Source organism: Bombina bombina, chromosome 4, assembly GCF_027579735.1.
Source record: "Bombina bombina isolate aBomBom1 chromosome 4, aBomBom1.pri, whole genome shotgun sequence".
NCBI classification, from domain to species: Eukaryota; Metazoa; Chordata; class Amphibia; order Anura; family Bombinatoridae; genus Bombina; species Bombina bombina.
Window position 1 is genome coordinate 288180652 of NC_069502.1, and position 15882 is coordinate 288196533.

Here is a 15882-nt window from a genome sequence, read left to right on the forward strand (position 1 = left end):
TTTAGTTCTATTGCTGCCCAAAGCCCTAACCTAAAAATAAAACCCACCCAATACACCCTTAAAAAATCCTAACACTAACCCCCGAAGATCCACTTACCGGGAGAAGTCTTCATCCAAGCGGCAAGATGTCCTCAACGAAGCCGGCAGAAGTGGTCCTCCAGATGGGCAGAAGTGGTCCTCCAGATGGGCAGAAGTCTTCATCCAGACGGCATCTTCTATCTTCATCCTTCCGACATGGCTCCATCTTCAAGACATCCGGCGCAGAGCATCCTCTTCAATCGGCGTCTTCTGCCGGATTGGTTGAGGACATCTTGCCGCTTGGATGAAGACTTTGCCCTATTTTATGTTTTGTTATACTTTTATGTTACCTCTAACACTTTATTCTACTGCTAAAGCATCTATCTCATAGCTTTTAATATGAGCAATGTTTATGTTTGTGTGTGTGTGAGTGGGTATCAGGGGTGGACTGGGACCGTAAAATAGGTCTGGACATTTTAAAGCAGAGCAGCCTACTCCCCTCCTTTTTTTTGTTGGCCCTGCATCATACACAAATAATAATGCTGGTGACTGGGTGGGGCTAAGGCAACCAGGTGCGGGCCCACAACTGGCCCCAGCCCACCGGTCAATTGCCCTGTACGTTCTATGGCCAGTCCGGGCCTGGTGGTTATGTATGTAGTATCTGTGAATGTCAGTAGATAATATATATATATATATATATATATATATATATATATATATATATATATATATATATATACTGCACTATAAACACCTCAGGATTTCTTCAAAAGAATAACAAATTTATTTAACATTTCTGGGACATTCTTCCCCTTCTTCAGAACACAAATATGATGCACAGCATCCAACTTAAATAAGACAAAAAAAAGCAATGTGTAAAGCTCCAAACAGTGTGTGAGAATTGCCAAGCCGGAAGTGCCTCAACCACACACTTCCGGTCCGGCGTAAAACAAATACAAAAGATATCACAATTATCAAAAACATATATAAACATTGGTTTAAATCTACATTGTGCACACTAAATCAAAAACATAATCTTAGACATTAGATTGTTAAAACCCTCCTTGAGCATAATGTGGATACGTACATCCGGAAGTGACCTCATAATGTCACCCGGAAGTGGGGCACAATCCTGTGATACTGGTTATGTGAACTGCTATTATTAAAAAAAACGGAAGTGGGGCAAGTGATAGAGATGTGAGTTAACACATACTATAAGTGCAACAAGTAAATACACAACACTCCAATCCGGCTACTAAGCAAAGTTTGCTAAGTGATTACCACTCATGTAAAAAACTAATGTGCAAATCAAAACAACATATAAACAATGTAATAAGATATACATACTGGCTAAGGAGAGAACAAATTCCCCAAATGTTATAAGAGGGATAATATCAATAAGATAAATACAAAAAACAATTATATACATATGGGTTCACATTTTTAAGCTTATAGAAATGTTAATCTATTTGGTCTGGGTTTATATATAAAGTTGTCTATACCACTCGATATTACATGAATAAGCAGAGACCTATGGGTGCCACAAGTATTCACTATATCTGAAAAGTGATGATTCATATGTGTCTAGCATGGGTACTCCAAGGGGCTACCATTACCGTATCTCAGGGGGTCCAACCAGGGTCAATAAACCTCTAGGATGGATCCACTAATGGATGTACTGGTGCACATACCCGGTGTCGCAAAGGCATCAAGATACCTGCACCACATCCAATGCCGGCAAAGGCTAGTAATCCCCGACCCATAACACTCATCACTCAGATCATATTAGACTTCCCAGGTCTGGCATGGACTTAAGTCCCTTTGGAGCTACAGTGTCCAATCTCAGGATCCACCCACTCTGCTTCTCTTCTAAGGAGCATCTTGTTTCTGTTTCCGCCTCTCACAGGTTTTGGCACATGATCAATGAGAATCACTTGCACGGATGCTACAAGATGTTTAGCCTCCATCCAATGGCGTGCAACCAGTTGGTCCGAGTGTCCCTTCTCAATAGCTTGCCTCATGGCCATCCTGTGGTTTGCCATGCGCTCTCGTAAGGTCCCCTGGGTCTTTCCAATGTAATATTTTCCACAAGGACAAAACAACATGTATACTACGTATTCAGTGGTACACGTGATAGAAAATTGAATAGTATACTTTTTGTTGTTGTGTGGATGGTTGAACTTCTTTGTGGCAATCAAGCCATTTCATGTGGTGCAGTTAAGACAACGGTAACACCCTTTAATGTTAGTTGTAGGTGCCTTCTCATATGACTTAATTGGATCAGTACGGACTACAAGGTTCCGGATATTGGCATTATGTTTATAACTCACCATAGGGGAAGTGGTCTTTGCAAATGTCAGTTTAGGGTCTGAGTAGAGAATGTTCCAATGTTTCTTCACTATTTGGCCCAACTGTGCTGTATTTGGAGCAAATGTAGTCGTCATGATTACTTTCTGTGTTTCATCCTTTTTAAAGTTCTATTTCTGGAGGACATCCTCTTGAGTGAGTCCCTTAGTATATTCAAAAATAGGGTCAACAGTCCTGGGTTTGTATCAAGCAAAAATGGAGATGCCCTAACCTTATTAAAGGTACTCAATTCTCCTCTAGTGTGGATCACAAACAATATGTCATAGATTTCTATGCTAACTGCAAAACTAAATTCGCTATCTATCTTCTGACTTGTAATATTTGTAAATGTCAATACGTGGGAAAAACCTCACGTGAAGTCAGAACAAGGTTTGGAGAACATATGAGAGATGTTAAAAATTACTGTAAGGATTCTGCAGTAGCAGGTCATTTTAATGGTTTACATTTTACACATTGGGCAGATATGTCTGTTCAGATTATAGACATAGCCAGAATTCCAATCAGAGGAGGCAATAGGCAACAGATATTAGATAAAAAGGAAATATTCTGGATAATAAAATTAAATACACGCCAACCCGGGGGGCGGAGCCTGCAGCTGAAGCTAATGGACGCATATTCTTTGAGCTCCTGGAGCAGGGCTCAATAAAACATTATCTTTTTGCTAATAAGGCGATTAAATTTGCTTATGTAATATCAACATTGGATGCATAACCACCGTTGACTTTGAACATAATTAAAAATACAAAGGTTGGCGACTTTGACAGGAGAGGAGTTTTAGTGTTGCGAGCAGTGACTTATTGTTGTAAGACGCCTGAAGTTGAAAAAATAATCAGGTATCTGTGACTGTTCTGATCGATCATGGGAGCAATACGAGCACTCCTCTACAAGTTCGATCAACAGATGAGCCATCATTTTGCTGAGCTCATTTCTCTCGTTAGAGATGCACGCGCCAAAGAGGATTATGCAGCACCCAAAATGGCGGAGAGCCGCGATGTTCTTAGACTGGCCGAGAAACAAATCAAGCCTATGGAAAGTGGCTACTGCACAATTTCTAACTCTGAACGCTGCCCAACTCAGCCTGGGATATTTGAGGCTGATCTTAATGAGCCATCACCTACTGAGGACACGAGTACAATCTACAACCTAACTGGCGGCGAGTCACCAGTAAAACGGCTCTATCCTTATATAACTTTAACCTCTGCTGTTCATCTGGATAAAGTGAGATCCGATATGGCGAAGATGACCTTTAACTCTAAAGCAAAGAAGACAGACGGACGGCTACAAATAGAGCACGGAGCACAAGATCACCGGCTAAGCGATATACACCTTGGGCCGCAACAGACTAAAGCGCATAACTATTTGACAGGCCTGTGTTTCTTGGGGAGCAGCGGTAACAGCAGCAGATCCGACCAGCAAACAAGTCAGTTTTCATGTCCGTATCCCTACCTGTCTACTGGGACTGATCTTATGGCGCCCCTAGGCTATGCCTGCCATCCTATTTTACAGCATGCCCTCCAGGTTCTTTTGCGGCGGACATTAGATCTGAGGTCTGGAGTGGGGTAAACTTTTTTCAGCTAATAGTCTATGCTGGAATGTGATTCATGGTTAGTCATGCCCGGCCACATAGCTATTGATCTATAATAGGGTGCAGAAGAATTTGAGACTAATGGACTGAATGATGGTTCTCTAGGGAATCTGAGAACGTGGCCTACCAACTATAAAAATGTGGCTCAAATGACTCTGTTTACCTATTTCATTATTTTATGATTGGTTAAAAATATTTAGTTCTAAGCTCACAACTTTTTAGTTAAGTTTTACACAGGATGCTAGCTTGTTTCTTATATGTGTTTATACTTTGCCCTGCACATTTAACACTGGCTACACATTCCCACTTATTCTTTATACGAGTCTCCCCTCTTAAAATAACTCATGGGTTATATGTTAGGTTCAGATACAATTCTGGCATGCTTTGAATAGTAGATTCACAGTTAATTAGAGATCTGTGGAAACTATACATAGAGTTAGTGTGAATTGACTAGAACAATTGTTATGCATTCTACAAACCTCAGGCTTGCTAATTAAGGTTCATAGCTTAGTTGTAATTACAGAATTTATGCACTATATACATGTAAATGCCTATATGTTTGATAGTTACTATACATTACTTATTCTCTTCTATAAGAGGCCTTTTTCCCCAAAGTTACGCAAGGATTCTATGCTAGACTATGATGTATTCCTTGCGTGCTTGTAAAGCACGTTATTTCTGTTAAGTTAAATTAACCCACTTCTAGCCAGGGTGCTCTCAATGAAAGTTAGATCTACTGTAAGTCCTGGTCTTTAGAAAATGGTTGCAGTTTGCACTGCTAGCTCTGTAAGTATCATAAGCACTAGTAATTAATGTGACATGTACTTTGTCCTTACCTCCACTGTCTCTACACATACTGGACATATGCCACATAATACATTTCTGCTTTAAACCATATATATTCGGTAGCATTTTGGTATTACACTGCTCCCAAGAGCTGCTATGGCCCTGAATTAAGATATTTGAGGAATTCTTTTATCCCTACCTGACTAAGTCATATATAATTTAAATATCAACCTTAGAGTTTTCCTGTTGAGCCCTTCTTGCAGTAATCTGTTGCTGCCTTATAACGATAACATGCCAGCTATGGGTTACGTTTATCCAGCCCTGCTATGTAGTGACAATATTGTGCATATATGACAATATCAACTTCACTGTACTGTGGCATTAGCATGCTTTTATAAGTGTATAGTCTACATATAGTGTATATGTTTGTTCTGCAATCAGGACATCTTATTAGTATATTACACTTGATGCACAAGATATAACTGTTTCGTATCTTCTCAACTGTTATTAGACACCAGAATGAAAAATGTTTGTTCTTATATTTACAAGACATAACTGTTTAATATCTTCTCAAATGTTATAAGGAAGGTGTAATATGTATCATACTCCATTTCCACTAGTCGACACGTTTGCCACGCAATGTTTGGATAAGTTTATATATTACCTGTTTCATTACTCTTTCGGTCAGTTCTAAACTCCTATGTGAAGTGTTATCACTGTGACATATATGCATTTCTTTGTAGTTTATTTATGTAACTTTTGAGCCTCCCTGAATGAATCAGCAGAGTAACCTTTTGCCACTATTTAGCTACTCCACCTAGTGTTATGATGTCACTTTGCCCCTCCACTTACTCCTGAGTAGACTAATTCTCTAAGGCATATCTAATTTATCTTATCTTCTTAATATTCCAGAAGCCAGACCTACGGTCTCTACGTTCGGGCTCTCCCAAGCCCACCCCAGGTACCCGGTACCCTATGCTACTTATACTTACTTATATATGGCTCCGCCCTCCCACCCCTTTTCCTATACATATAGCGGTGCTTACCCGCTGAATATCCCCCTCCCCCTATATATCTCGGCCCAAGAGTGGCTGATACTTATGCTAGCCCTCTACAGGCTGATATTTTAGTTTTAGGTAATATTTTATTAGAATGTGGAGTTCATACGCTGATATTATAAAAGAAGTTCTATTCTATCTCGCCATAGATATTGTCTATCTTCATAACTGGACTTGAAATATATTTTATCTTGCTGTATATGCATATTGCTTTCTCAATAATGCCTGTGTATAGACAATGTATTATTCTCTTTGTTGTAACTTCTACCTTAGGGCGAGTCCTTGTTTAGATGATATATGCTTTAACTTCAATAAAAAAATTATTTTCAAAAAAAAAAAAAAAATACACACCAACCCCTTGGAATGAACAAAGAATGTGATGTCAATTACCTAATAGACAACTGAGTGGTAGTGGATAGATATATAGTTCATTATCTATCATTATCTATTTTTTTCTTTTCTTTTATTTTCTCTTATAAAAGAATTTAGTACACTAGCAGCATTTTGATATTCCCTATATCATCTTGCTGAAGTCAGGTAAATTGACCCCATTTTCTTATACTCTTACAGTATATTTACTCAGTTTATAATCCCCTCTGTACATTTATATCTACATTCAAATTTATAATACAGAGCATATACTCTTATAGATAATTGATTTTTTCTTGAATTAATTCAGGCAGTCTTAGCTCTTATCCTGTTTGATGTTGGTATAATAGTGCTTGTATATATACTTTTGTATATTGATCCCAATGCATGTGTGTCAATGTTTTTAACAATCTACTGTTTTTTTAACTTTCCTGCACACTTAGGGTTAACGTTCTTCCCTTTAAATAGGTATCACCTACCTAGTGCTTCAGCCTATGATTAAGCGCCACTAGGGGGCGCGAAACGCGTCAGGCCTTTCTTGTCACACTTTTTTCTCCCCCCCCTGTTCTTGTGTCTAGCCTTTTATGTATATTTTTAAGATATTTTTCATTAAAGTTTTTTTTTTTAACTTAACTATCCCCTTTGTGAGTGATGGGGGGTGGCAGCTCTCAGCCCTAAGGATTAGAGTTACGATCTGTAGGTTTTGTGTACAATGTGGTTTCTAATCTATGGTGTTTAGTAATAAGAAGGTCCAGAAATTGAATAGAACTCACACTATAGTTCATCTTAAACCTAACCGTCGTGGGTGTAGAGTTAAATTGTATATACCACTCACGTAAACTATCCTCACTGCCCCTCCTTACTAACAGAATATCATCAATGTATCTCCTGTAAAAAATTACAGAAGATACATTGTTAGACCATAGATATTCTCTCTCAAAGTTAGCCATAAACATATTGGCATAGGCTGGGGCCACATTCGACCCCATAGCCGTGCCTAGTGTTTGTAAGAAAAAAGACTTCTCAAATTTGAAGTAGTTTTTCTTCAGACAAAACTCAAGGAGTTGTAGTACAAATTCAATAGGTGGACCTATGTATTTGTCTGTCATTGTAAGTGTATCTCTGACAGCTGCCAAACCAACGTCATGGGAGATGATTGTATATAGATTGTTGACATCTAGTGAAACTAGTATATCATCCTCCATGACATTGGTTTGTTGCAGCGTCCGTAACAAGTCATTGGTGTCAAGTAAATAGGCTATGTCAGCTCTGACAACTGGCTGTAGCAAATAATCCAAGAATTGTGCCACCGGTTGCAAGATGGATTCTCTAGTGGATACAATAGGATGGCCCGGTGGTTCTGTCACAGATTTATGTACTTTCGGGATTGTATATAGGATTGGGATTTTAGGAAATTTGGTGATCATAAAGTCCCTCAGTTTATCAGTTAGGAACCCTTGCTCAAATCCAAATCGAATCAAGGTATCCAACTGTTCCTTAAATTTAGAAGTAGGGTCAAAGTGTAATTTCTGATAGGTATTATGATCACCCAATTGTTTCAAAATATTCTGTCTGTAATAGTCATAATCTAAAAGGACTATCGCTCCCCCCTTGATGATTAAGGTTGTATCATCTCTCAGGGTTTTGATGGCTTCCCTCTCTGATTTTTTGAAGTTATCATTCCATTTTACATTTTTGTTCGCTTCATTTAATTTATTCTGGACCATTCTAATATAGGTCTTAGTCCCTGCACTATAATTCACTGGGTCAAACAGATTTTATTTCTTGGTGATTCTAAGCCCTTGTGTTTGGGAACCTGCATTAGGTTTAAAATATTCTTTGATTTTTAATGTTCTCTGAATCTTATGCATATCTATCAAACAATCAAGTTCCCCCAAACTATGACTGGGAACACATGATAAACCCCTGTTAAGAAGAGATTCCTCACCCGCTGTCAATCTGTGTGAGCTAAGATTGATAATAATATTATCCTCAATCGCTACCTGCCCCTCCTGGGAGGTCTGTGTGACACTCTTCTTGGGTCTAGTATTGGGCTAGATGCCCAATTATATATATATATATATATATATATATATATATATATATAAAACATAAGATAAAATAAGTATATAATCTATCAAATATTAAATTTGAAAATGCTTATTTTATTAGTGGACACATTTTATGTATTGCAATTCTGAGGTCATGAGACATTAGATGCCTGGTTGACCACAATTCAAACCTCCCCCACTCAATATGCAAAATTACACAAAGAGAGAACAAAGGATTTAGACAGTTGTATAAATAAGGCCCGTGGGCCACTTCAAAGTAAATGTTAGCATTTTGAAACCCTCAGATGTGTAGGTCAATATATGGAGTTTCCTGCCCAAAATGGATAATAGATTTACAGCCCCTCTCACTGCTAAATAGAGGGAGCCTAAATGTCTGTGAAAACGCTTTTGGTGGAAGATATGCATCACTAAAGCCAGGAATATAATAATTAGCACAGACCTGTTGATTGCCCCTAAAACTCAAATAAACATCTGTGCTGACCAAACAGAAACACATGTTTGTATTGTAGCTTTAAAATTCATTTTTAAAGTACAACTTGTGTTTAAATTTCAAATATAATTGATTCTCAGACTGTAGAAATATATATTAGTATTACCTGAAAGAGAGGGGAGAGATATACCACATAAAATGATAAATGTCAATAATGGTACTAATCATATTCTCTCCCTACAGACCGGAAACGGACGATTTAGCTGTGATGACGAGCAACCTCAGCCTAAAAGTACTAACAAATCTCTTCCTTTGCAGTATTCTCTTAACCTTATTTCCACAGATGCAGTACACAGGAAACCTGTCGATCCTATTACAGAGGGATGGACTGGTAAGAATGAAGTTTCTTCTGCATCAGGTAACCTGGCAGATTCAGGAAACTCGTGGCGAAGCCAACAGATGTGTAATCATGCCAATTTTATGTGTGAAATGGTAGAAGCTGCAGGGACATAGTATGTATTAGCTAAGCTCCAGGATTCAGTCTCCAACCCTATCATGGGATTAATTGATACTGGATCTCAGGCAACTATTTTATCCCACAGGTACTACACACAGCTAAATGAGCTAACATCCCACAAACCTAAAATAAAAGAATTTGATGGTTTTCTAATAGGAGTCGGGGTGACTCTCTCAAAGTCTATGGTACGGCATGGTTAAAATTGAAACTGGGGAACAGGGTAATAAGACACCCTGTCATTATAGTGGATCTGCCAACTGATCATTTAATTATTGGTAGTGATCTCCTGAAGCGATTAAGCACCATAATTGATTGCATAAATAATGAAATTAGGTCACAAGCAAAAAGGCCTATTAATTATTAGCGATCTGGTATATTTTGCACCCAACATAACTGTCACATGGTGGAAGAGAAGCTAGATGCTGTGGAAATTCATTTCAGAAATAACTCTGTACCTGAAATCACTTTCTTACAAATAGATGATCAGACTCCTTGAAGTGGCTCTGATGGTAATACTTTTAAAATTTTGCCTGGAAAGATAGCAAATATTTCTTTAGACGGCGATGTATTAACCATATCTCTCCACAAGGGGAATCATAAAATCCCTAAAAGGGGAGAACATTCGCAATTCCTTGCAGAAATTGTGAAAGTTAAAAAGGATCTATTTATCCCTATGAAAGTGCATGACCTTGGGAAAACCAAGTATGCCAAATTGAACTTAAACAGGAAGCTGAACCTAATCTGATTAAATATCTTTCTCCCCAAGACCACTGTGTCCACGGCCTGGATGACAGGTCTAAAAGCTATAATGTCACAGCTAAATGTTTATTATCTATATCCATAGGTAATAAATCAGCAAAACACCTGTTTTTAGTTTTAAATACTCTCCATAATCAAATACACGTTGGCAATGATCTTTTACATAGATATGCCATACAAATAGATTTGATTAGCACTTGCCTCTAGAGCAGGTTAAATGGGGACCCTGAAGTATTTCAGGATGAAAACACAGTCCTGAAATCAAACCAGCAAATGCCATATGCTGTGTATATGCAGGCGTCTAACGATGTTATAATCCCTGCTTGGGCTTACAGGTTCCTCTTACCCTTACAGGTAATAAAAGGTCAGAAATTAAAAACTTTTGAAGCACTAATATGCATCTCCCATAGAATGCAAGATCTGGGTATAACAATGACCCATACTCCTATGGTAAATATTGGAACTATTCCAAAACATGTTATTGTGCATAACATGACCCCACAGGATATAACCTTATCTAAGGGAACTACCATAGCATATGTGCTGGAATCAAGTTATTACACTTTTGTATTCCAGAATAATGTAATTTGGCTAATACCTGAAGGATATTTAACTGAAGAACAATTAATAGAACAATCCTTTGCATCTATGCCAGAGGGACTATTTACAATTCAGTCTATTTATCCCTTCAGCTCAGAGGAAGGCATCCGTAAAATTGAAGAAGCCACCCTGGTATTTGATCAGCCGATCAAAGCGCAAGAATACGCCAATACCCAGAGTCATGGGGGCAATGTAAACTATAACCAAGGGGATCTCACCTCTAGGTTACAACAAACAAAAGGCCTGTATATAGCACAGAAAGGCTACCCTAAAATGGGAGGTTAGTTCCAAGGAACCTCCAAGATAGACAGAAAAGACAAGATGAAAAGGGAGCTCTACTAAAAGCGGCTATATAAAAGAGGGTACATGAATCAATATATATAAAAAACAGAAAATAAATAAATGTTAAAAATACAAGTTAATAATATTTAATTTGATATACATAATAACAATAAATGCAAATAAATAAAATATAACAAATATAATTGATGACCACCGGTGGTTTTGAATAATCAGGTTAAAAAGTCAGATAAAAAAAAAAAATTTCGCTGGTGAAGGAGAGTATGTCTCTTAATAAAAACAAAAATGGAAGTGAATATGCGGCACAATGAACAGTCAATAAACACTTGGCAATGCTGAGTTGAAAGTTAAAATATCTCTAGCAGGTATTTGACTCTGAGACAGTATGAATGGATAGTCAGTTAGGCAGTTTGTAACGCAGTATGGTTTAAGAAATGACTCACCCAGAATACGAAGCCTGTTTAAAAAGATGCTTCTCCGTGTATTGAAGTAAATTGGATTGGTGTCCACGTTTAAAAATTACCTTAGCAGTGAGCAGAAAGAGGCCCAAGGTGTATCCTGGCTGATACTCGTTCCTCGGCGTGCGTGGGGTCACGTGACAGTTCTCCAACTAGAGTCACGGATTACTGGGTGGTCTGCGTATCAATGGTGTTTGCAAATCCAGTTTGCAACAAGTATACCAAGTGTATGCAAGGCTGTTTCATTGAAGTTACAAACAATGTCACAGAGCGCTCTGTATAACGATCCTCAATTATAAGCCATTCAAGTAGTGCAAATCAACGCGTTTCAGCTTGTGTAGCCTTTTTCAAGATGAATCCTAAGTGCTCACAGATCACTTTTTATTAGGGAACAATTGCTCAAACTCCTCCTTTTTTGTGTGCTCACTTCCCATATTCTTTTTAAAGAGACATGACTTCATATATAGCAACGTGATAATGGTAGATAACTTTATTAATAGGGTTATTTTATACACTTATGCATAAAAGACTCTCTTTGTTTAAACTGTGCAGGAGAGATGTATTAGATACTATATAATATATGATAACCTTGTAAAGCATAAATTAATAATAAATAAAAATCATTAAAAATTAATTAATAAAAATTAATAAAAATAAAAATAAAAAATGTGATGGATAACTAATCTAGAAAATATAATAATAATAAATAATTGTTGGTGTAAGTGACAGTGATATATAGATTATAAATAAGATTAGCAAACGTAAAATATGTCTAAAAATAGTGGTACATCATATATATAATCTCATGAAAAACTTGATATTGTGTGTGTTGGTGATAAACAATCTTAGAAAATTCAGTGATAATGTGAAGATATCTATAGTAGAAAACTAATAAAAATTAACTATATATAAAGAATATATATTTTTTAAATAAATATCATATTTAGAGTGTTTATTTACAGTGTCTTAATGATGTGATATAATTGTTGTGTTTTGTGTGGTCTAAAACATTTATGTATTATATGTGGATTAAAAATAAATCTATATTTGATGATAATTAATGGATGACATAATTTAGATCCAACTCTGTATTTAGACCTAATGGTTCTAAAGTTTTAAACTTAAATATTAATTCATCTTCTGCACGTAGAAGTTTTTTTTATTTAAGTCACCTACTCTCCAGTTATTAGTTATTTTCCTAATGCCCCAATATTTCAAGCCTTTGGTGTTTTGATTGTGAAATTTTTTTAAATGTCTAGATAGTAAATGCCCTGTGAAATCATGCTCAATATTGAGAAGGTGTTCACGGATTCTGTCTTTGAGGGGGCGTGAAGTCTCCCCTAAATATTGTATGTCACATGGACATTGTATCAGGTACACTACATTTCTGTCAGTGCATCTGATACAATCTTTAATTTCAAAATCTTTTTTAGTATTGCTTGATCTGACTATCTTTGTTTTATTTCTAAAATTACAAGCCTTGCAATTTATACATGTTCTTTAAATTTTTAGCTTTTTTATATACTATAGCTTGTTTGTCTGGCAGTAATTCCCCAATAACTGGGTCTCTCTGTAAGATGTACCAATGTTTATTAAAAATAGATCTGATTTGATTATGGCTAATATTATAGTCCGTTATGAAGGGAATCCATAAGGAATCTGAATTATTAATATTTTTATTTTTTATGTCCTTGTTAAAAGATCACTTCTATTTTTCTCTTTAGCAAATGTTTTTGCTTCTTTTAGTTTTTCTTTATTATATCCTTTCTCTAGAATTTTTTTCTCTAAGTATAAAGCTTGTTCATCATAATTTTCTAGTGTAGTGCAGTTTTTTCTTATTCTAGTAAATTGATTGGGGGGGATGTTCTCAACCCATTTCTTATAATGACAACTATTGTTATGTACATAATTGTTTGATTCTACTTCTTTGAAATGTGTTTTTGTATGAATTTCTTGATTGATAATTTCAATTTTGATATCTAAATAGCTTAAAGCTTGTTTGCTATATTCATATGTAAAATTCAGGCCGAAAGTAACATAGTAACATAGTAACATAGTAGATAAGGTTGAAAAAAAGACTGAAGTCCATCGAGTTCAACCTATACAAATCTAAAATACTTACAAAAAGCTCCAGTTAAGCTTAAATAACCCCATTAAAATGTGACCCATTTAATACTAGCAATCATATCCATGAATTTTTTTTATATACAGAAATTTATCCAGACTATTTTTAAATGTATCTATGGTATTGGCATTCACTACCTCCTTTGGTAATGAGTTCCACAATTTTATTGCTCTTACAGTGAAAAAACGTTTCCGTTGCAGGAGATTAAATCTCCTTTCCTCCAACCTTAAATTATGACCTCTTGTCAGAACCAATTTTCTTGGAATAAAAAGAGCTTCTGCCATCTCTGTATATGGGCCTTGAATATATTTATATAAAGTAATCATGTCACCTCTCAAGCGCCTTTTTTCTAAAGAGAACAGACCCAGTTTGGCTAGCCTCTCCTCATAGGTTAATTTCTCCAATCCCCTTATTAGCTTTGTGGCCCTTCTCTGAACTTTTTCTAGTTCTGCAATATCTTTTTTAGCAATCGGTCCCCAGAACTGCACTCCAAACTCAAGGTGAGGTCTTACCAGGGCTTTATATAATGACAGAATTATGCTTTCCTCCCTTGAATCAATGCCTCTTTTAATACATGCTAGTATCTTATTAGCCTTTGAAGCCGCTGCCCTGCATTGTGCACTCATCTTTAGCTTGTTATCTATTACTACTCCCAAATCCCTTTCCTCCTGTGTTTGGCTAAGTCTTGTCCCATTTAAAAAATACATAGCCTGCTTATTTTTACTTCCAAAATGTAGAACCTTACATTTTTCCGTATTAAATCTCATTTTCCATTCACTTGCCCATAGTTCTAATTTTAGCAAATCCCTTTGCAAAGAGAGTTCATCCTGCTCTGACCTAATGACCTTACTTAACTTAGTATCATCTGCAAAAATAGAGATGTCGCTATTTAATCCTTGCTCCAAGTCATTTATAAAAATATTAAAAAGAACAGGGCCCAGTACTGATCCCTGGGGGACGCCACTGATTACCTTTGTCCAATCTGAGTATGATCCATTTACTGCTACTCGTTGCTCCCTATCTTTTATCCAGTTATTTATCCATGAGCTAACATTTTCAGCTATTCCCAGTCCCTTAATTTTGTGCATTAATCTCTCATGTGGCACTGTATCAAATGCCTTTGCAAAATCTAAGTATATCACATCAACTGATTCCCCTTTATCTATATTTTTACTTACTTCCTCGTAGAATCTAATTAGATTAGTTTGACATGATCTATTTCTCCTAAAGCCATGCTGATTAGAACTCATAATCTTGTTTACACGAATATGCTCATCAATATAATCCCTTATAATCCCTTCAAATATCTTCCCCACTATTGATGTCAGACTAACTGGTCTATAGCTTCCTGGATCATCCCTGCTTCCCTTTTTGAAGAGTGGCACCACATCAGCTTTACGCCAATCCTGGGGTACCATGCCTGAGGATAATGAGTCTTGAAAAATTAAGAGTAAAGGTTTGTCTATAACAGTGCTAAGTTCCCTTAACACCCTTGGGTGTATTCCATCTGGGCCTGGAGTTTTATTTACCTTAATATTTTTTAGTTTTTTCCTGATATCCTCTAAACAAAACCCAGTTAGTGGTATGGACTGGCATGTTCTATTCTGTTCCAAAGTATCATTCAATGGTTCCTCTCTTGTGTATACTGAAGAAAAAAACTGGTTTAGTACCTCAGCCTTCTCCCTGTCATTATTTATCATGCTACCCTCCACACATTTTAATGTACCTATATTATCCTTCTTAGATTTTTTGCTATTTATGTACTTAAAGAACCTTTTAGGGTTAGACTTAGAATCCTTGGCAATTAATTTTTCATATTCAATTTTGGCTAATTTGATTGCTTTTTTGCATGCTTTGTTACATTCCTTATAAATATTGTATGCTGAGTCTGTACTATTTTCTTTTAATAATTTAAATGCCCTACTTTTTTTCCTAATTTCTTTTAACACATTTATATTTAGCCATAACGGCTTATTTTTTTTATTTTTATTTTTATAACCATATGGTATGTATTGATATGTATATTTATTTAACAAATTTTTAAATATTATCCATTTATCCTCTGTATTTTTATTAGAAAATACATTGTCCCAATTTATATTATTTAATGATTTCCTTAAATCGTTGAATTTTGCTTTCTTGAAATTAAAAGTCTTAGTTAAGCCTTTAAAACACTGCATATGAAAAGAGATTTCAAATGTGACCATGTTATGATCACTGTTACCCAAATGTTCTTTGATTTCTATGTTTGATATTATATCTGCATTGTTTGATAGCACTAAATCCAATATAGCTTTACTCCTAGTTGGCTCCTCTATTAATTGTGACAAGAAGTTATCCCTGAGAACATTTAAAAATCTATCCCCCTTAGCTGAATTACTAGTTTCATTGGCCCAGTTTATATCAGGGTAGTTAAAATCTCCCATAATTACAGCACT